General features: G+C 35.2%; 1 long non-coding RNA gene across 1 annotated transcript in view; it reads left to right on the top strand.

Annotated features, from left to right (window-relative positions):
• The first annotated feature begins 5,023 nt into the window (after positions 1–5,023).
• Positions 5,024–24,825, top strand: part of LOC113473915 — a 26,128-nt gene continuing 6,326 nt past the window's right edge. Inside the window, exons 1-2 of the long non-coding RNA XR_003395705.1 lie at positions 5,024–5,173; positions 21,127–21,335. This is a non-coding gene — a long non-coding RNA (uncharacterized LOC113473915). The remainder of the gene's footprint in view (positions 5,174–21,126; positions 21,336–24,825) is intronic.

The raw sequence follows: 24,825 nt of genomic DNA on the forward strand, positions 1-24,825 counted from the left end.
GTTGTTAAGAAGATGATTGATATTAATTATGCCCTAAGTCACTACCGTGTTTAGTTCCTTTTTTAACAAGGTTCTTCTACAAAGGTCCCAAACATAAGGTTCTTCTGTATTTCTAATGGCATTTCTGCCTCCACCCATTGATTAACATTTGTCAAGGCAGTTCCAAGCTGCCGATTAATTAGTACGATTTGCCATAATTTTAATTCTGTACATAATTTTAATTAATGTTACATCAAACCTAGCAGTATGCGATTTCCTGTGAACTCAATCAAGCGGACAATATTGAGGCAAGTTCACATTCCTTGCCGGAAAGGGTTAATGTCCAACGTGTTAGGTATGAACCCGAAGGCAAAGCATAACGTAAGAATGAAGTGAAAGCTTGTCTTCTTACTTGCCTTGTCGTATGTGCTATGAGCTGTATGCCTGACTCTACTCAACACATTAGATGATAATCCTCTTCATTCTCAGGTCTACTGAAGAAACTTTGAGTCACTTTCAGACAAATACCACTGCTCGATTCAAAGGGATAGGGGTTTAGATTAGAAGTCACAAGAGAAGTAAATCCTGGCAAATCGCTGGAATACCCTAGCTCCCCTAGGTTACGTACCGTTTTTTAAGCTGTGTCCACACGTAGTCAACGGCCGTCGCGTCGATCCACATCGATCGATTGCCGTCGAATACGTGTGGATATCGAATGCCGTCGAATACGCTTTGAGATTTTACTTAACACCATTCTTCTACCAACACCATTCTTCTCGAGAATAATCCTAGATTCCGCTGTGATCCTAAAAAAATTGCTGATTATTTTTAGTACTCTATAAAACCATAGAGGGCCCTTAGGTGCCCTTTTTGAGGGAGATCTACTACTGTTTCTACATCTACAGGGGTAGCTGAACTACTATAACTGAGCTACTTGTTATTTTGAACCCAAAATCATGCAATCGGATCTTGCACATTCCAAGACGGATACATTGCAATAATGAACCATAGAAAGTATGACTAGCTCTAGACTCCATAGAGTCTATTTCTATTCAATGCTAGTTTATTTTCAATTTGAATAGCATACTCACTAGGTATGATCGGAGTACTCACGACTTTTCGTTTTTATTCTTCAGATGCGAGTATAATTCAAGATTACCCAGGTAGGACTTAGAGGAGAAGAATACCTATCTACTAACGAACCAACATAGCTTACATATACCTACACTGGAAGGCAAGAAGGTATGGGATCCAGAACGTGTAGGTAGTCATTTACGTACTAGTCTACTCGGATAGGTAATTCCATAGGTACCACTTGAACTTTATGATATGAGTAAATCAGAAAACTTGATGATTCGAGACAGAGCGATCTAGATTCTTATGATGCTTATGTTGTGAACAGCTTCAATCTCTTTTATCATGATAACGAAGCTTCAAGTATTTACTTTACCAGTAAATAAACTTTTTCATAGTGAGTTATTCAATTCAATGCTTCCATTCAGCTACAGAATATTTCAAGGTTGTCCATATGGCAAGGGGTAGCAGAAACGTACGAGAGAATGTGATCTAGAACCAGCCCAAAGAATGTGGAGTGATCTCAGAGATTGACTCGGAAAAAAAGATTGACTCACTGAACTCATTGAAAAATTAAGAAGAGGAGGAAGAAGAAGAAGGGGGAGAGGAAGAAGAAGGAGATCAGGAGAAGATCAGTCAACACAGACACGGAAAACATCCGAAGTGAGTCAGTCCTCAAAAGCTCAAAATAAGAATTAGATTCATCAGCCCGCATATCATCCAAGGGTAGACGGTAAATGAGTCATGCGCTAAGCTTCAGAAAAGTCAAAGTTGAGTTGATTCATTATTATCATCAGCAAAATGTAAAGGAACCTACCTAACTGAGTCATCGTTCTTCTGAAAATCTGAGAATAATTGAACTGGTTTAAACTTTAATAACCTCTTTGCAGAATGCTTATTGCATTCGTTTTTCTTAGAAGTATGTACCAAGTAACTAAAAATAGATGCTGAATGTTATGTTTACCTATGGATAGGTACATGGTTTTTTGAACTTTCATGATCTAACTCTAACACCTGCATTCTTCCGTATACAAAAAGCCCACTTTGAGGGCTAGGTGTAGGAGTAAACAGCCCTAAAAGTTGGGTTTGTACGAATCTACAAAGACCTGATACATAGGTGATGGGATTGAAGATGATATGATAGTCACAAGTCACTATGAATATGTAGCACCTGTAGAAATAATTACATATGAATTCAATACTCAATGTTATGTAGGCAACCGATTGGCAAATATTTCCTTGCAGGGCTGAGATTCCACCTAAATTTGAAGAAGAATCCGAATAGTTTTGGATGACATTGAGATTAGGTGACACATAGGAATGGTAGTATAGCCAAGTAGCTGTTTACATCATTGATAAATCAGTACCTACTTTTCGTCGGAACTGGGAAGGTTATCTCAACCTTATTACAAAAACTAGTGAATCTATGTACACGTAGACCTAGTTGAGGAAAAATGTATCAAGACTAATCTATTTCTACGGAATTTCATCATAATTGGGTTTACTCCAAAATCTAAATATGCCAAGAAAGACGGTAAGTGAACACACGGGTGGTGATTACATAAAGAAGCAGACATGCAAATAGGTTTTTCAATACTATGTTTTTGATATTTTTCTCCGTTTTGATGTGTTTCGTTCACTCCTAGGCTATCCTAAGCTGTAATATTCAAAAATATAGATGAAAAGTCTAGAAAACTACTTAACAGAGGAAAGTGAGAAGCCTTACGTGATATACTGACAATAGTTTATTGGCAGATTAGAACTTTAACATTTAAGTACCTGCTTGTGTAGGTATAAATACCTAAGTATAGCTATCAGTAAAGTAAGTATTATACTATTATGAGGAGACACGTATATCACAAACACATCTGCCTATTCACTAAGAGTTAGTTAATTTGATAGGTGTTTTCCTATTCTGTAATAGCAGGTACGTTGATCCACTCAACAATATTGATTTTTCTATTATTATTATTATTATTATTATTATTATTATTATTATTATTATCGAAACAAAATTGCTCTTCGCTCCAAGAGAGTACTTTATCTGGCTAAGTAGTTAGGTAGGTATCAAATGAGTAAAAATCATAGGAACCTGTCTACCTATTGGAACTTTCATAATATATGAGTAGGTATTGGAACTTTCATAACACGAACAAAAAATTTGGTAATACTTGATAAGTTGATAACAATACGTAGTAGATACGCTCTACTAGTAAATTTGAAAGAATACAAAGTCCATCATGGTTTGATCAAATTGAATCTCTGTTTGGAATAGTATTGAAAACGAGAATATGAAACTTAGTGTAAGAGTACCTAATACCTATTTCACGAACGATAGTGGTTCGTAGTGGGCAAGTGAATTGTAAAGTGAGGATATTGATATCGGAAGAGTCAGTTCACCAGGCCAGTATACAGAAATTTGAATCATTTGAACGCTGGTTACATATACCTACTTGAAAAAAGTCAATTTTCCCTGTAGGTAGTGTAGGTACCTACTTATGCGTTTAATTAAAATTAAGCTCGTATTTTTTCAATGGACTACTATACTAATCTCTCATTTATTTATCTCTCTTAGAGAGCCTTCATGATCATTCTCTGTTATGGAGATGTACTTTGAACCAAATTGAGAATTCGTAGTGGAGATGACATTTTACCCTAACCTACGTAGATAGCATGGCTGGTGGAGATGCCTTTTAACCATAACTTATATGAAGTGGTGGAGACACCATTTCAACCGGAGAAAAATACCTAAAGCACAATATCTGAGTTGTCGCGTTTTAGCAAGCTTAAAGGATGTACAATAATAACACCTATTTATCGTGGAGTATGAATTACGAGTCCCCTATCCCTTTGAATCGAGCAGTGGTATTTGTCTGAAAGTGACTCAAAGTTTCTTCAGTAGACCTGAGAATGAAGAGGATTATCATCTAATGTGTTGAGTAGAGTCAGGCATACAGCTCATAGCACATACGACAAGGCAAGTAATAGGTTGCTTAGCTATCAAACAGGCCGCAAAAGTACCTCCTAGCAAACATTAGAAAACAACATTAGGTGTGCTTATGTTAAAGCTCTCCCATTAGGCAGAACCGATCATACAAGTAAGTATGTAAACACGTAAGGCTTCTCACTTTCCTCTGTTAAGTAGTTTTCTAGACTTTTCATCTATATTTTTGAATATTACAGCTTAGGATAGCCTAGGAGTGAACGAAACACATCAAAACGGAGAAAAATATCAAAAACAAAGTATTGAAAAACCCATTTGCATGTCTGCTTTTTTATGTAATCACCACCCGTGTGTTTACTTACCGTCTTTCTTGGCATATTTAGATTTTGGAGTAAACCCAATTATGATGAAATTCAGTAGAAATAGATTTATAGATTAGTCTTGATACATTTTTCCTCAACTAGGTCTACGTGTACATAGATTCACTATTTTTTGTAATAAGGTTGGGATAACCTTCCCAGTTCCGACGAAAAGTAGGTACTGATTTATCAATGATGTAAACGATTCTTAAAGGATACCAAATTGACAGAAGGGTATCTAATCCAATTTTGAATTGACAGCCCTAATACGTATTTATCTGTGGTTCTATTTGATTGCATTTGAAATCCGGAAATCTCCATGGCTAGTCTATGAGGTCCTTGTTTATTTTTCTGTTTTTGTACTCATAGAGTTTTTGTCTGGAGACGAGAGAGACCTGTTACCTATATAGAAAGGTCATACATATAACTAATCCAGCATACCTACCTATATCATTCTACAGACTCTGTAGCATACAGATTACTATGCATTCCACCTTACCTTTGTTTTGTTCTGAACAAGAAGAACTAATGTTAGCAGGGCAACTCGCAACTCTCCTCTTCTAAAGTATTTCCATCTTGGTTCACTGGATTGCCTGGCAATATACTTGGAAGAATAGAGCTAAGGCTAACTGGCTTACTTCTGGATCCGTGAAACTTGTAAGACCTGTGACTTGGTATTAGTATATTGAACCAAGCCAAGAATGACTGCTGTCTGGCTAACTGTTATCTCGCTGTGATTTTTTTCAATTTTTTTAAAAATAATATCGGTTTTATTACTTTTTAAAAAACAACTTCCTTTGAGTGTGTTGTGAATCAAGTTTGTATTTTTATTTAATATTTTCTCTTTTTTTTACTTGGTTTTTTTTTTTTCAAAAACGAATTTCATGCTCAATATTTTATTTTAGTTTTTAACAATAATTTTAAATATTTACGTTTTTTTATAACTAACTACCTAATATCAATACTCATTTTATCGCAGTTTCATTAAGTGTTTCTACAGTGGTTATAGTTTTTCTGGGTTTATTTTTTTTAATTGCGGTGGTAAGTTTGTTAGAAACTCAGGTACCTCTATCGTCTGGATATTGTCAGGATGTTTTCAAAAACGAATATCATGCTCAATATTTTATTTTAGTTTTTAACAATAATTTTAAATATTTACGTTAACTTCTACTCTTTTTTTTATAACTAACTACCTAATATCAATACTCATTTTATCGCAGTTTCATTAAGTGTTTCTACAGTGGTTACAGTTTTTCTGGGTTTATTGAATTTATATTTTAAGATATTTTAATTGCGGTGGTAAGTTTGTTAGAAACTCAGGTACCTAAATGTCTGTATATTGTCAGGATTTCTAGATATGCAATATTATGGTCTCTGAACTTCTATCGGACAAATTTCTTTACCCATTACCTAAGTAACATTATGTACTTTCCATAGCTAGGTGGTACCTATTTCCATTTTAAATTTCTATGTACAGATAAGAGCACAACTTTCTCGACTTACTTCGATAGAAAATTATTGTGAAAAGACATATTTCTAACTTTACTAAAAATAAGAACTTGAATGTAGGTATTTATCGGACTTCTAAATGTTAAAATCCATCGTAGGCATTCTACAAAGATCAACGACAGTAAAATTATTTACCTATGCAAGGGAAAAGCAGGTAAACGGATCGAAAAATAGTGCGGGGTTATCTATCATTAAATTTATTTATTGCTTCAAATATTCACAATTCAAAATCCTCTAACCCTTATCTCCTAACTATTTTTCCTTATCTCGTCTACGCGAATACAGTCAAATTCACCTCAAAGTAAAAGAGATGGACTTTCCTCACACCTGATGGTCACATTTCATCAGATGTTATACCTACCTAAATTATATTATTATACCTAGGTAACTTATAATTGCCAAACTAATAGCTATCAAGCATAGACATTCACTCTTTTTACCACAATGACGACTAGAGAATTTGTTGAAGAAATTCCTTCAGAAATTCGATAATAATTTACAAAGTTAGTTACCTAGGTTAGAAATCAGGTAGGTACCTGGGTATTTCGATATCAGGTTTTTTTTCTGGACACAAATTGCACGTAGACGTAGCTACCTAAGGGTGAACATTAAATAGTTAGGTACTATTTTATTCTAGAGATAGATACCTCATTATTTTGTCCTTCTGTGTACATTCTCCAGATTACACACTCTATCAGGGGTGTCCAAACTTGACTCTGATATGTCTGTGGGCCATAGAGATTATACAAGAGAATTTTTTTGGGATCATCGGATTATAAAAGAGACAGCATTATAAAAGAGACGGATTTTTTCATTTGGTGTGGTCAAATGTAGCCGTTTTTCCTCATACAAGTAATTAATTATTCATAATAATATAGCTTGATTGACCTATAAGACGAAAATCTATACCTACTTGCTTAACCTGCGTTAGAGATATTCAAAAAGGTAGATGGATATCTACGCAATTTAAAAAATCTTCGTCTAGGTTTTTCATACAGTGAAGGTAATATTTTAAATTTACGTTTCACATCAAAACCTAGGCACTTAGGTTTAAACAAAAAAATCTCACGTTAAAGTCCTAATCTCCCATCTGGTCCTTGATGTTATAATAACATATTTTTTTATGAATGTACTTCATATCGCAAGTAATCAGTGGTTTTCAGGAAAATACGCAGAGCAAGAGGTTTTAACTCTGGTATTACAGTTCGTTGCGAGAGTTGAAAATTTCCCTTCAAGCTGATGTAAATTTTATTGGTACCTAACTATTTAATGTTCACCCTTAGGTAGCTACGTCTACGTGCAATTTGTGTCCAGAAAAAAAACCTGATATCGAACCTATACTATTTTATTCTAGAGATAGATACCTCATTATTTTGTCCTTCTGTGTACATTCTCCAGATTAAACACTCTATCAGGGGTGTCCAAACTTGACTCTGTCTGTGGGCCATAGAGATTATACAAGAGAATTTTTTGGGATCATCGGATTATAAAAGAGACAGCATTTCTTTGGATATTTTCATTTGGCGTGGTCAAATGTAGCCGTTTTTCCTCATAATATAGCTTGATCTACCTATAAGACGAAAATCTATACCTACCTACTTATTTGCTTAACCTGCGTTAGAGATATTCAAAAAGGTAGATGGATATCTACGCAATTTAAAAATCTTCGTCTAGGTTTTTCATACAGTGAAGGTAATATTTGAAATTTACGTTTCACATCAAAACCTAGGCACTTAGGTTTAAACAAAAAAATCTCACGTTAAAGTCCTAATCTCCCATCTGGTCCTTGATGTTATAATAACATATTTTTTTACTTTTTTATGAATGTACTTCATATCGCAAGTAATCAGTGGTTTTCAGGAAAATACGCAGAGCAATATAGGTTTTTACTCTGGTAATATAGTTCGTTGCGAGAGTTGAAAATTTCCCTTCAAGCTGACGTAAATTTTTATTGGTACCTAACTATTTAATGTTCACCCTTAGGTAGCTACGTCTACGTGCAATTTGTGTCCAGAAAAAAAACCTGATATCGAAATACCCAGGTATACCTACCTGATTTCTAACCTAGGTAACTAACTTTGTGAATTATTATGACTGAAGGAATTTCTTCAACAAATTCTCTAGTCGTCATTGTGGTAAAAAGAGTGAATGTCTATGCTTGATGGCTATTAGTTTGGCAATTATAAGTTACCAAGGTATAATAATATAATTTAGGTAGGTATAACATTTAATAAAATGTGACCATCAGGTGTGAGGAAAGTCCATCTCTTTTACTTTGAGGTGAATTTGACTGTATTCGTAGACGAGATAAGGAAAAATAGTTAGGAGATAAGGGTAAGAGGATTTTGAATTGTGAATATTTGAAGCAATAAATAAATTTAATGATAGATAACCCCGCACTATTTTTCGATCCGTTTATCTGCTTTTCCCTTGCATAGGTAAATAATTGTCGTTGATCTTTGTAGAATGCCTACGATGGATTTCAACATTTTGAAGTCCGATAAATACCTACATTCAAGTTCTTATTTTTGGTAAAGTTAGAAATGTGCCTTTTTACAATAATTTTCTATCGAATAAAGTCGAGAAAGTTGTGCTCTTATCTGTACATAGAAATTTAAAATGGAAATAGGTACCACCTAGCTATGGAAAGTAAATAATGTTACTTAGGTAATGGGTAAAGAAATTTGTCCGATAGAAGTTCAGAGACCATAATATTGTATGTCTAGAAATCCTGACAATATCCAGACGATAGAGGTACCTGAGTTTCTAACAAACTTACCACCGCAATTAAAAAAAATAAACCCAGAAAAACTATAACCACCCTTTCTTTATTTCTCTTTTCTTTCCTGTAGATACCTACCTATACGCCAAGATAAGTTTACACTTTGTACCAAAAATCGGAGACCATTCATCCAGTTTGTAGGTACCTACTTTTTCATGGGTTCCAAAGTCCCTTTGCCCTCTTAGTTTTCAAAAATTGGGTTCAAGTTAATCCGACGTAAATGAAATCCAAGCACGGGTTTGGAGCAAAAGGAGTACCCTTTTTTTGTGAACAAATTGTGCCGAAAATAAAATGAAATTTCCTTCCAGTTAGTGCTTTTTCAAGGGGAGAATTTTCCGCTTCAACTCATGAATAGAACCGATAATCCTTCAGTAATAGGCAGGTACATTGCAATCGAAAAATGCACAAAAAAGTCAAGGATGGTCTACGAAAATTTACCTTGAAATTTTATTTATATTTTTTATAGCTTTAAGCCAAATAGTCCCTCAAGCATTCCATTAGTTATTGGGATACCTACTAGCTACCTACTCTAGGACGTAGCTACTACATATTCTATTTAATATCTAATTAATTTCCAATGTTACTGATAATATAATACCTGTCATAAGGTCAGTGCTTACTTCTTATGATTAAAATTAGCATGAACACATCTTAACCCGGTTCGTATTCATTCCTCAGTATTAAATTAAACCGGACAGTCTTATTATTAGACTGGTTGCAATAAGGAAGAGTAGTATCTACAATTATTATTTATCAATTTATCTGCAACTTCCACCTTTTTATTTGTTTATTGGGGCCAGTTTTTCCCTACACTTAGATGTATCTACAATTATTATTTATCAATTTATCTGCAACTTCCACCTTTTTATTTGTTTATTGGGGCCAGTTTTTCCCTACACTTAGATACCTATTTCAATCTCATATAGAAATTTCCTGGCAAATACCTAAAAGTAATACTTGAGAGTCTGAAATAGTGACTCAGGAAATAGGTACCAACATACCTAGTAAAAAAAGTCGTCGGGCGTCCGCCACTAACGAAACCTCAGAATACTTGGGCTACTTCCGATTCAAAGTTTTTACCAATATTTTTCCTTATCACATCCAAGGCTTTAATGGATTAATAAGTATACTGAGTAGCAAGTATACATTAGTAATATCACTGTTCCTGTCTTGCATGCATTGTACGGAAAGATAGACATTACAAATTTGAGAAACGTCCATTTGCAAGGTCGTGGCGGAGTTTGGTAGTGGCTTTGCAAACATTATTAATTTTCTAAATCAAATTAGCGAGATTTAACGTTTGAAGTTTGTATGATGGATTCTCTTGTGATCTGTGATGCTCTATCATTAATAAAATTAGACAGGTACCTTAATTCAACCTTCCTGAGAATCCCCAACTGATAGACGATGCACGATGCCTTGTTCTTTCGGCTAGATTAAAGTTTGGATCAGGAACTTTGTATACCTATAAAGAGTCGTCTGCTCAGAACAATAATAATAAATAATTGGTATTAAGTACCTACTCATACAGCAATAAACAGTTGAAAAGTTCAAATTGAGAGTGAGAAGTCTCAGAGTTCAAGGAGGGGTCTCTAGTTACTAAACGAAATACCTATACCTCCCTGTAAAAATGTCTGAACGCAACAAGCAATACACTCTACCAAGCTCGTCGAAATATCCCAGTTAGCACGCAAGCTTACATCCAGGGGCTTGATTTTGACAGGATTTCTAAGTCTAACGTCTTAAACTTAAATCCAGTTAATAAAAACAAAATGAAATTGGAGATACAAAAACACCTTTTAGAAACGAACAATGAAATTTGACATGATCAAGAAGCAGAGGAAGAAGAAGAAAATGAAGAAATCATGATATGATATAAGCAACTAAAATGTTCCTGAAAAGTATTTACATGTACTTATAGGAACACGATGAGATATATGAAGAAACTAAATAAACCTTATTATTATTATTATTAATTTCACATAGGTAAGTATCGTATGTACATCAGTCTTATGTGTATTCTGCATCTTAAACTGCGTAATCTCAACTACTTCCTTGAAAAAGTACGACTACCTCTCTACTTTCTGAGCAAGATTCTCCCGAAGTCCTCACCAGAGTTGTTTAGAAGTCAAAAGGACATTTACACATCATTGAAAACGCGTTTTTGTTTATAGTTTTCTTTGTAAACAATAATAAAGCGAGAGTGACGATGAGTTTATCTTTCTCAATGCCTATTTACACCGTGTTGAAAACAATAAGTCAACTCAGCCTATCAAGGTTATTAGACTGAGACAATAATCTGGCTGAAACCTTTCATTCCGAAATACAATGTACACACCGTACGGATTTATCTCAGTAGAAGAAATTATTACTATTGACATAGTATACACAGAGCTACGTGGAAAGTAAGACTTGCCTAGTTTGTAGGTATACCCTTTTATTTCGTCCGTAAACAAACACAACGTAATCTACGTATACATATTCTTAACTTTATAATAATTGCGTATATAAGTTATACGTACGTATAGGTGCTTATTTTATCGTAGCTGGATTAGTTCCTTAGTGGCTATTGGTATATTGAACTTCTAATAAAAATGAAGATACCTATTTATTTTTTTTAAAACTTCATCACAACAACGTGTCTATAATCTAAATTTTCTCTTCAAATTCGTCCGTAACTTCAAAATAGTTTCTAACTCGTAAACTATTCCTACCCTCTCTAGTTAAATAGGTTCGAAATTCAGGTCGGTGATTTCTGACTAAAAAACATAAACCCGTCTTGTCTGACGTAACGCAATGAGATTAGATCATGCAAACACGCCAGCAGAATCAAATTAGAAGAATAATAATTATTTTATTACTCTAGAAATTGGTTCGTAAAAAAAAAAAAAAACACTGGTGTGTGTTCATGTTGACTTTAAAAATAATTTGTAAGACTCGAGAAAAAGAGAAAAAAGCAAGTTAATAATATGTATAGCAAGCTCCAGAATTCATTCTCAATATTATGTCAGTTTTATATTTAAGAGTCATGTCATGTTAATTTAGAACACAAACTTTTATTGGTATACCAAGTATACCTACTTGTAAATCCGCCAAATTACTTATATGTAATTTCATTCTGAGTCAAAAATCGTGCCGAATTGGTCAAACTTTAAAACCAAGAGAATTAGTGGTGATAACAAGAGTGAAAGAATTATTGATTCTTTTATATTAGGTGGTACCTGCAATTGTATGTGACACTGTTACTTGTTAGTACCTACCTATTATTTGATTTCCACAATTAATGGCACATTTTAAATAGCTAATTTTAAAAGATATCTACCCTTCGGACAACAAGTCACTTACATTATCGTATTCCTAATTGTTCCATTTTTAGTGGATGTGCCAAAATAACCAAAATGTTGTAAAGTAGAATGAGAGGAGAGGGAATGCAATATCTTTTTCTTTTCTTTATTCCTCTTTTCTTTCTTGTAGATACCTACCTATACGCCAAGATAAGTTAACACTTTGTACCAAAAATCGGAGACCATTCATCCAGTTTGTAGGTACCTACTTTTTCATGGGTTCCAAAGTCCCTTTGCCCTCTTTAGTTTCGGGCGTGTCTGTACACCTGAATTCTACATTCCAGTACGAATACCTGCCCGTATGCTGGTATAAAATAAATTCAAGCTAACATATAAAATTTAAATAATCGACGAGCTAGAAACCAGTTATGTTCTGGATTAGGTAATATGCTGTCAGATTCCTAATAGTCTGTTTTCCCTGTGGACCAATATGTATTACACCAGCTAGCTAGGACAAGATTACGAGATTCAGACCCAGGTACCTGTTGCTCACTGTATAGAGCAAGGTACCTACTCGCTTTTAAGATCTACTTTTATGAACAAAAAGCAACATTGAGTGCAAAATAGAATAGAAGTAGGTACTACCTATACTTGAACAGAGTAAGTTGCTTAGAGGCTACCAGGTCTTCAGACTGGTGTGTTCAATCTGTCCTCAATTCTCGATTCAATAAGCTCCATTCTGATTACAGATTCCACTTGTACAATTTTATTAACTCCTAATGGATATTCAATCAGAGAACGAGCGTTGAGTATTTCTTAACAGTATAATTGTAAATGAACATATTTGATAATTAAGGAGAAGGTAGGAACCGACTTGAGCATTGTTGGCAAATATAGAGATAGAACGGTCAGCTTTAGACCACAATAGTTTTAGTATAATTGTAAATGAACATTTTTGATAATTAAGGAGAAGGTAGGAACCGACTTGAGCATTGTTGGCAAATATAGAGATAGAACGGTCAGCTTTAGACCACAATAGTTTCAGAAATATGCTGAAATATTGGAATGCAAAAGTTCTTGGACCTAAAAAGAATGATGAAATAGAAACATATCTGCAGAAATCGCAATCAAGTGGTTTGCGGATCTAGAAGAATTGGACATTGAAACACGTAGATCTATGAGTGATGAAGTAATTGCGCACGAGACAAGACGAGAAATGGTCAAAGTCTCAGAATGTGTAAACATTCATTTATTTGCGTCTCTAAATGACGAGACATTTCTTTCCCATCTACATGCACAAGTTGTTTTCTCATTGAAAACCCTGGCAATAATTACCTACTTAGAAATCATTAGTGCCTGTGGTTCCTTAGCAAAATGACAGTGCTAAAAATACACGTAGCACCTACTTGGCTATACTACCATTCCTATGTGTCACCTAATCTCAATGTCATCCAAAACTATTCGGATTCTTCTTCAAATTTAGGTGGAATTTCAGCCCTGCAAGGAAATATTTGCCAATCGGTTGCCTACATAACATTGAGTATTGAATTCATATGTAATTATTGCTACAGGTGCTACATATTCATAGTGACTTGTGACTATCATGCCATCTTCAATCCCATCACAGGTGTTCGTAGATTCGTTCAAGCTTAACCCAACTTTTAGGGCTGTTTGCCCCTACATCCTCAAAATGGACTTTTTGTGTACGAAAGAATGTCAGGTATTAGACCATGAAAGTTCAAAAAACTATGTACCTATCCATAGGTAAACATAACATTCAGCATCTATTTTTAGTTACTTGGTACATACTTCTAAGAAAAACAAATGCAATAAACATTCTGCAAAAAGGTTATTGTAGTTAAAACCAGTTCAATTATTCTCAGATTTTCAGAAGAACGATGACTCAGTTAGGTAGGTTCCTATACATTTTGCTGATAATAATAATGAATCAACTCAACTTTGACTTTTCTGAAGCTTAGCGCATGACTCATTTACCGTCTACCCTTGGATGGTATGCGGGCTGATGAACCTAATTGTTATTTTGAGCTTTTGAGGCCTGACTCACTTCGGATGTTTTCCTTCTTCCTCTTCTTCTTCTTCTCCCCTTCTTCTTTTTCTTCCTCCTCCTCCTCCTCTTCTTAATTTTTCAGTGAGTCAATCTTTTTTTCCGAGTCAATCTCTGAGATCACTCCACATTCTGCGGGCTGGTTCTAGATCACATTCTCTCGTACGTTTCTGCTACCCCTTGCCATATGGACAACCTTGAAATATTCTGTAGCTGAATGGAAGTCTTCCAGTGTAGGTATATGTAAGCTATGTTGGTTCGTTAGTTCTCCTGTAAGTCCTACCTGGGTAATCTTGAATTATACTCGCATCTGAAGAATAATAACGTAAAGTCGTGAGTACTCCGATCATACCTAGTGAGTATGCTATTCAAATTGAAAATAAACATGGCTAGATCGTTTACACCGTGAATTTGTGATCGCATAGATACGGGAGTTGGATCTTGAGAGTTGGTTATCTGGTATGTTATCTTTACCAGCAAGCAGGTACGGACTACAGTATTGTGCTCAAACATATCAAGGCCTGGCATTCATCAAACATCTTGTTGGTTGTTTGTACATTTGTTTTAATGTTTCTTTGCCAATTGTTTTGGTCTGTACACAATACATTACCATCCGTTGTTGTGTACGTGGATTCACAATGGATAAAGTCAATGATGATACCAAATCCTGTGTCATGAAGATAAGGGTACAAGAGAAGTAGGTTTGAGTAGGCTGTAAAACAATAAGATCCGGTTGCATGATTTTGGGTTCAAAATAACAAGTAGCTCAGTTATAGTAGTTCAGCTACCCCTGTAGATGTAGAAACAGTATAGTAGATCTCCCTCAAAAAGGGCACCTAAGGGCCCTCGACGGTTTTATAGAGTACTGAAAATAATCAGCATTTTTTTAGGATCACAGCGGAAGCTAGGATTATTCTCGAGAAGAATGGTGTTGGTAGAAGAATGGTGTTAAGTAAAATCCCAAAGCATATTCGACGGCATTCGATATCCACACGTATTCGACGGCAATCGATCGATGTGGATCGACGCGACGGCCGTTGACTATGTGTGGACACAGCTTAAAAAACGGTACGTAACCTAGGGGAGCTAGGGTATTCCAGCGATTTGCCAGGATTTACTTCTCTTGTGACTTCTAATCTAAAGCACTATCCCTTTGAATCGAGCAGTGGTATTTGTCTGAAAGTGACTCAAAGTTATCTTGAGTAGACCTGAGAATGAAGAGGATTATCATCTAATGTGTTGAGTAGAGCCAGGCATACAGCTCATAGCACATACGACAAGGCAAGTAAGAAGACAAGCTTTCACTTCATTCTTACGTTATGCTTTGCCTTCGGGTTCGTACCTAACACGTTGGACGTTAACCCTTTCCGGCAAGGAATGTGAACTTGCCTCAATATTGTCCGCTTGATTGAGTTCACAGGAAATCGCATACTGCTAGGTTTGATGTAACATTAATTAAAATTATGTACAGAATTAAAATTATGGCAAATCGTACTAATTAATCGGCAGCTTGGAACTGCCTTGACAAATGTTAATCAATGGGTGGAGGCAGAAATGCCATTAGAAATACAGAAGAACCTTATGTTTGGGACCTTTGTAGAAGAACCTTGTTAAAAAAGGAACTAAACACGGTAGTGACTTAGGGCATAATTAATATCAATCATCTTCTTAACAACCAATTAGTCGGAAGGTAACTCCAAGCTGTTTATCATAGATCCTATCTTGACGCCACATTACATATTAAATAAATAAATGCAGTTTCTTTGTGTTATTATGTCACACCTTTAGTGCTCACTGCAGCATTGTAAAATTTTCCCAATATCTCAATAATCCTAAAATCCAATGTTTACCTACCATGCTGGCACCGGTCGCTATGCGCATTTGTATGTCATAGCTACTCATTTTCCTCACGAGGCTGAGTGGGCCCCGCAACAGGCCATCAGTCACAGAATCAATCATTTGCATGATACAAATTTCTTGACCCCGCCGGGAATCGAACCCGGGTCTCCCGCGTGCAACGCGAGCACAGGTGACCCCTAACCAGGGAGCTGACCCATCGTCATAATCTGCAGAAGACTACTTAAGCTGGCATTGCTGCAAATGCCTTGATATCCTCTATTGTGACATTACATACTAAATGGGATGTTTGCTGCTATGGGATTTTTCATCAAGTACGGCTTGAACATGCTACAGACTTGGAAAGAAAACACGACATTTCTTATACAGTATGACGTGCCTACCTAGATCTAACTTGAATGTCAGTTTGGTAGGTCCCTAATCCGTCAGGAACCTAAGGTATAACGAAGTATTTTTTATTCAATGTCTTACCGAATCTCCTTTCAGACAGTGTACTTGACTCTCGATAAATCAGATTATGTATTAGCTGCACTCAATATTGAACTCTGATTTAAGACAATTACTAATTTCCTCGGTGTTCAAGCATTCTTACCAACTCACCTATATTTCTGGTCAAATATAATAAGGACCTTGACTACAGACGTGTTCCACGGGTCACGCTAATTTATTCCTACAATAACAAATTGGAATCAAATGATTGACTAACACTGGTTGAGTACTTGACTGAAATTTTACTACATATTGATATTACGAGTCCATTTGTAACACCTGTTTACTATCTAATGGTTTCTTCCTTTCTTCCTAGCCAAATCAGTCGGTTTTAATTGCTTCCTTTTTTTTTTTGTTCTAGTTTTATTTGAACTAAAACCGTTGTGAGTTGAGTTTCAACTTTCGAAGCTTTTCCTGATTCTCTTTTTTTGCTTTCTTCTAACTTCTATGGATCTTAGTACTCGTAATGCCTTAAATGTCACAGATTTTGACAGAATTACGGGCAATAATCGTACCTAACTACCTACTTGAAAATTACGTTTTTGAGAACTACATTACTGAGTGATAAAAAGAGATGACTTTACTATCGTCATAATACGAGAGTATTTTTTTATTGACATCGAGAATTCACTCGTAAACCCTGTTGTCAATCTATTCCAATTTTATAATGCAGTGAAGTTAAACAGGTTAATCGCTCAAGGATTTTCTGTGATCAATCACTTTAATTGAATTAGTAGTAATGCCAGTTCACCAGGCCAGTATACAGAAATTTGAATCATTTGAAAGTTGGTTACATACCTACTTGAAAAAAGTCAATTTTCCCTGTAGGTAGTCTAGGTACCTACTTATGCGTTTAATTAAAATTAAGCTCGTATTTTTTCAATGGACTACTATACTAATCTCTCATTTAATTATCTCTCTTAGAGAGCCTTCATGATCATTTCTCTGTTGTGGAGATGTACTTTGAACCAAATTGAGAGTTCGTAGTGGAGATGACATTTTACCCTAACCTACGTAGATAGCATGTCTGGTGGAGATGCCTTTTTACCATAACTTATATAAAGTGGTGGAGACACCATTTCAACCGGAGAAAAATACCTCAAGCACAATATCTGAGTTGTCGCGTTTTAGCAAGCTTAAAGGATGTACAATAATAACACCTATTTATCGTGGAGTATGAATTACGAGTAGGCTTACAATATTGTACAAACATCTCACAATATTAACATGCAACGTGAGGTTAGCGAAGATAAAATAGTGCCAAATGATTTCACACCTGGGTGAGGGATACCCCTAGATTATACAATATACCCATAAGCACTAGCATAACTTATACGTACCTACGTAAGTAAATCTTAGGTAGGTACATTGTATACGCGTAAATATTATGAAGTAGAATACCTGTTATTTTACGTATATGTACGAGTGTCTACCTATTTTAAAGTGTACAGATTTCGTCATCCTGAAATCTCGAACCTTTCAATACTTGACAGATTTCGATGCTCTAGCTAGCTCTATGTTGTTTCATGAACTTTCTTTGTTATTAGGTCAGAAGGATGATGATCCTTCCTCTTTTAGTTCTGTTTCAATTGACAACTATGTTGTTTCATGAACTTTCTTTGTTATTAGGTCAGAAGGATGATGATCCTTCCTCTTTTAGTTCTGTTTCAATTGACAAATCCTTGTCTCAAATGCACTTTGGGGAAAAAATCTCTCTTCAAGTGTATTTGGACATAGCCTTGTTTTTCAAACTCTGCTTCTGTGTGTATTTATTACAGCTACATTGTAGTAGGTACAATAATTTTATTTCCTAAGTGAAATACCTAGGTATACCTACAAACTAGGCAAGTCTTACTTTCCACGTAGCTCTGTGTACGAGTATACTATGTCAATAGTAATAATTTCTTCTACTGAGATAAATCCGTACGGTGTGTACATTGTATTTCGGAATGAAAGGTTTCAGCCAACACATTGGGTTTGAATTATTTTTAAGGATATGATACCTCATGTGCTGTGGGATAGGTGTACCTACCAAACTACTTGTGTGTCTTGGATTCCCATAGTTTACCAATGTCATCTGCCATGTTCTTAGTTCCGAGACACAAAATTCCAAACTAAATATAGGTACTTATCTAGAATGTGGGATGTTCTTGTCATTCTGTTTGTCTTTGAATGAAGGATAATACACAGACAGACAGACAGACGACACCGAACCTTTTTATTACTATTGTAATAATAAAGGAAGGACGGACTAAAAAGGTATAAGAGACGGACTATTGTATTCGCTTCGTTGATCTTTGCATAGGGACAAACAGGTAGATCATCACTCGTATAAAATTAAGAGAATCATGAAGTCAGCCCATTTCAGGCAAACGTAGGTATCGGCATTGTTTGCGAATTAGCTGAGAGAGTTTTTTTCAAAAATATTCCTCCCAGATCGATCTTTAGATTCAACAGGTTCTCATTCAAAAGAACTAAAAGTTATACCTACATTACTTTTACTTTCGAAGCACTGAACTCAGCCTGTGATTATTATTTGAGCTGTTGAGTTGAAATAAACCAACTCCGTTGTGCATACCAAGTTCCTACAGTGTAAACTTGTACCATTTATACACAGTGTACTCAATTCTAACCTGACTACCTACGTATGGTAGGAATCTATAAAAAGTAGGTAGGTACGCATGTCCATTGGTTCTGAACCTACAGAACACCTAGATGTATAAAATATTGTGTCAAATGGACTCTATCTCTGATGGTATTGAGTACGACCAACTCACAGCTGATGTAAACCTGTTACCTATGATTTGAGTCGAACATTCCGAATGTGTTATTCAAGATATTAAATTAAACTTGAAGATAACTTTCTCTCGGAAGTCATCAGTGCCGTTGTGCATACCAAGTTCCTACAGTGTAAACTTGTACCATTTATACAGTGAACTCAATTCTAACCTGACTACCTACGTATGGTAGGAATCTATAAAAAGTAGGTAGGTACGCATGTCCATTGGTTCTGAACCTACAGAACACCTAGATGTATAAAATATTGTGTCAAATGGACTCTATCTCTGGTATTGAGTACGACCAACTCACAACTGATGTAAACCTATGATTTGAGTCGAACATTCCGAATGTGTTATTCAAGATATTAAATTAAACTTGAAGATAACTTTCTCTCGGAAGTCATCAGTGCTTGGTCAACCTGATACCAAATCCCAGACATGCTATCCGTTTCAAAAATCCAAACATGCACTCCTTGGGCGCAATTGTTACCTTGTGGAGTGGGTGCACTTTGGAAAAATCTTAGGTACCTATTTACTTGGTAGAATTACAGGGTGTTTGAATAATACAGGATTTCTAAAGAAGACCGACTAACAGACTTTAAAAATTTGGCCCCTTGAGAATTGTATCCATATTTAGCTTGGCCAAGTCACAATCAGCTCTGGCAGGGAAAGAGTTAAAAATGTTGAAATGCCCATTGGAAATAATAGATTTTGGTTACTTTGTCGATTTGAATTTAAATACAGGGTTTCCTCACGTTAGAGATTCCTGTGGAAGTTTGTTTAGCTACTTGGTAGTTTGGTATTTTCTTCTTCTTATTCCTTCCTTCCTTTCGATGTTTTCTACATCAATTACCTACCTAGGTAGGAATACGATAATGTAAGTGACTTGTTGTCCGAAGGGTAGATATCTTTTAAAATTAGCTATTTAAAATGTGCCATTAATTGTGGAAATCAAATAATATTACTTGGTAGTTTGGTATTTTCTTCTTCTTCTTCTTCCTTCCTTTCGATGTTTTCTACAGCAATTACCTACCTAGGTAGGAATACGTTAATGTAAGTGACTTGTTGTCCGAAGGGTAGATATCTTTTAAAATTAGCTATTTAAAATGTGCCATTAATTGTGGAAATCAAATAATAGGTAGGTACTAACAAGTAACAGTGTCACATACACGAACCTATTTAACTAGAGATGGTAGGAATAGTTTACGAGTTAGAAACTATTTTGAAGTTACGGACGAATTTGAAGAGAAAATTTAGATTATAGACACGTTGTTGTGATCAATAATTTTATTTCCTAAGTGAAATACCTAGGTATACCTACAAACTAGGCAAGTCTTACTTTCCACGTAGCTCTGTGTATACTATGTCAATAGTAATAATTTCTTCTACTGAGATAAATCCGTACGGTGTGTACATTGTATTTCGGAATGAAAGGTTTCAGCCATTTTAAAAAAATAAATAGGTATCTTCATTTTTATTAGAAGTTCAATAGACCAATAGCCACTAAGGAACTAATCCAGCTACGATAAAATAAGCACCTATACGTACGTATAACTTATATACGCAATTATTATAAAGTTCAGAATATGTATACGTAGATTACGTTGTGTTTGTTTACGGACGAAATAAAAGTATATATATATGCTACACGTGCGTATAGGTATTGTATACTTTGGCTGCTTTAGTATTTATCAATATCCAATAACAGCCGGTAATAGGTAGTTAACACCGTGAGGATTGATTTCATCTCAGATTATTTACATATCGGATTTCACGTCATTTTTGCATGATCCTGTTGGTACCTATTAATTTTATTATTGTGTAACCTAGTAGCATGTATAATTGTTAAAATATGGCCTGTAGACCTGTAGTTATTTATAGTTCAAATTTCTTTTTACTCGTAAATAAATTACCTAATTCTAATAAGTCCTTCTCCGGAAACACCTAATGAAAATGCTTTAAAGTACCCATTAAAATAACGTTTTAAAACCTTTGTCCTTTTAGCCATAACTACGAACGGTTTCCCCAAATACAATGCCGTTCAAATATTACTGAAGAGACCACATTTTTCATGTGCCCAGTGTAATCATATCCAGACAAGATTATTCTTCTTGTGACTTTCGTTGTACTTAGTTTAGTTAAATTAATGACGATGCAGAACGCCCGCGGAAAGTTGTGTGCGAAGTTAACCAGCAGTTTTCTGCGGAAGTGGTGTAAGTATAATTTTTCTTTATTCTGGAATTTCTGGAACTTTTGGTGACGGGTTTCAAATCATTGGACTGTTTTACAGACGAAGAATTTCGGTTCTGACTCCTTTTTTTTTATGTTTGTCTAAACCTTTTCAACGATTTCATTATTCATCACGTCAAGTCTTTTTATTGTTATCAATTTATATTGATTTTTAAACTCCAAAATTTGAATTTTATTACAAGTTGAAACTTTTTTGAAATATGTACCTACCCAAATATAGGTGCCTTGTATTTTTGTCCTTCCAAGAGTTGCAGAAAGAAGAAGACCAACTTGAAGAGTTAACTGTTTTGTAATTAAACTTTAATGGTCAACTTGATCTCCTTGTTTCTAACTAAACTCAGACGACCGAAAAAACCTTCACGAAATTGCGAAAAACTCTCAAAAATAGTTATAGGTATGTTTGTTTTGACGGAAACATTTAGGTATTTAATTCAACTGGTTTTGTTCGCTAGCTATCATGTGTTTCTGATTTTCTACGGTGTAGCCTATCGTTTCAAGTTTCAATGGTCAAGTTTTCAAGTTTTATCGCCGAGAGTCGCATAACTCGTTATTTAAATCGACTTGTGCGATTACATCGAACAACCTCAATACATGAAAATCATGCGGGCCGGCTGAGTCACAATACACTTGGAAGCTTTCATGATAGACAGAGGAATGTATCATGAATCATGTTCACTGATTTATTGATAACATTCTGTAGGTACTACCTAAGAGGTTGGTTTCTTCTCTCTTCAGGACTTTCCGGTCCAAAACTAGTTATAGATGATCGAAATGTCGGAGTTTTCAGTCTTCAACTGAGTAACAGGGAAAGTAATCTATTTCGTTTTCTTGATTCCATCAGAATTATCACTGTGTTTGCTCTCTGTTGTGTGTCATTGAAGAAGATTTTCTTTTCTTTCCTATTATCATCCCATTTTATTTTTTTTATATATATATTATATATATCCTGCTATAGCCAATTGGGTAGAAAGTCAGTTGCCTACTTGCCCCTTTTGTTGGGCATTTACGACAGTTCTGTAAATATCACTAACCTTATCCTTTTTTTACTTTCTCCTTTCTTATCCTTTGAATTAAAATCTGATGTTTCGATATTTCTCATAAATATTAACTCAAGAAGATACTAAGCTCAGACATTGAGTTTATAGGTAATGGTTTATTACTTTTTACCTAGACTACTGATTGTTTCATCGAACTATACTCGTATGTATTTGGTTTTTAACTTTTAACCAATTACATGCATCAGACGGGTCATGTAATTTATTGTAATTGTAAAATATTCCTCAAGCACCATTTCCATGTCCTCAATTAGGAAAATAGAAAATAGTGAATCGTGACTGATGGGGACCATGCATGCATCCGATTTATCGATCAATAGATAGTATCATCAGTAGAATACTAACAGCTATTATGATATCAAGTACCTTTGTTTCCATGTCCTCTATTAGAAAAATAGTGAATCGTGACTAATGGGGACCATGCATGCATCCGATTTATCGATCAATAGATAGTATCATCAGTAGAATACTAACAGCTATTATGATATCAAGTACCTTTAGTCTGAAGTCTATGCCTGCATTGCGTTTAAGCCCGGGTTTACAGTCTCGTTTGAATTTTGTACAAACTTTATGTTGGTTTATTTTATTTTATTTTATTTTTTTTTTGCGTTTTCTGATTTCCTATTTATGTTAAAATCCATGGATCAGATGATTGGTGATAAAGTCCTTTTAGCCTCACCCTGGTGTTTTCAATGCTGTTTCTATCACCAACACGAAGTTATGAGAGTATAGAACTATAGACCCAGGCGTCAGTCGTCAGTGTGACTACATATTAGATGTCAGAAATTCCTAGCTTCCTTTGGTTTATGGCTAGAGTCTACAGGTGCTATTAGGTTATGACTGATCAGTTTGTATAATGGAGCTCGTACTTTTTCAGCGTCGTTCTTTGTGTTGACTAGGAGTCTACAGGTGCTATTAGGTTATGACTGATCAGTTTGTATAATGGAGCTCGTACTTTTTCAGCGTCGTTCTTTGTGTTGACTAGGCCACGAATTTTGACTGACATGAATCACAATGCATACGGAAGCATTACTCAGCTCTTCTGGTAGCTTTGAGTGCATGTGTGGATTTGATACTAATGGACAAACAATGGAACTATAAAAACTACCTGCCTATACGTTCGATTATGAGTATTTATTTAAATTTAATGTACATTAATGGCTCTACTATCATGTGTTGTTAAGGATTCTATCATTTCATGACGATTTCGAAGGCACAAAATGAACTTTTTTCGTCCTAACTCACATAATCTCAGTACGGATAATTCCAAACCATCTTGTACCAGATTATCTCTCCTTATTTCTCATTATTTTCATGAAAAATATAATGGCTCTACTATCATGTGTTGTTAAGGATTCTATCATTTCATGACGATTTCGAAGGCACAAAATGAACTTTTTTCCTCCTAACTCACATAATCTCAGTACGGATAATTCCAAACCATCTTGTACCAGATTATCTCTCCTTATTTCTCATTATTTTCATGAAAAACCTCAACTTCAGCAAACAGGTAAAAAATACAAATACCGCTGATATAAAAAAACAGTACTTAAACGCTGTTTAAACCTTCGCCAGACGTAAACTCTTATGGCTCCGTTTTATTTTTTAATTCCATTATTTTTAAATTGTGTGGTTTAAGTTTGAAACTTACCTTCAATTTCTGAGAAACTGAGGATGTCCCGTTCTAAACCTTCCGAGCTGAAAGTTCATCTTGATGTTAGGGAATTGCATAGGTAATGTCTAATGTCTGACTTCATGTTGTGAAGGATCGCTCGTTTGCATTCCAAGGAACAAGATTGCTTGTACTCTTATCTCCTTCCTATGGGATATTTTCCCATGCATGGGAAACTATGCCAATTGCCAAGTCAAGCCAGATTAAGTGTTTATTTCTCTACGTCTAGTCTCGTGTCATTCATAATTTTCAATGCTACTCGGACCTCACAATGAAATGGAATTGCCTATTACTTATTTATCATTTTATGCATGCACATTGGGTTTGAATTATTTTTAAGGATATGATACCTAATGTGCTGTGGGATAGGCGTACCTACCAAACTACTTGTGTGTCTTGGATTCCCATAGTTTACCAATGTCATCTGCCATGTTCTTAGTTCCTAGACACAAAATTCCAAACTAAATATAGGTACTTATCTAGAATGTGGGATGTTCTTGTCATTCTGTTTGTCTTTGAATGAAGGATAATATCCCAAGTCTGTTATTCTCTTGATCTTTGTATACAAACAGGTAGATCATCACTCGTATAAAATTAAGAGAATCATGAAGTCAGCCCATTTCAGGCAAACGTAGGTATCGGCATTGTTTGCGGGATGGGTGACTTGAACATTATATTGGGAATAAAGGGAGAACGGGCTCTAGTCTTGATTTTAAATCATTACAT

The sequence above is a fragment of the Diaphorina citri genome, unplaced genomic scaffold, assembly GCF_000475195.1.
Source record: "Diaphorina citri unplaced genomic scaffold, Diaci psyllid genome assembly version 1.1 scaffold92, whole genome shotgun sequence".
NCBI classification, from domain to species: Eukaryota; Metazoa; Arthropoda; class Insecta; order Hemiptera; family Psyllidae; genus Diaphorina; species Diaphorina citri.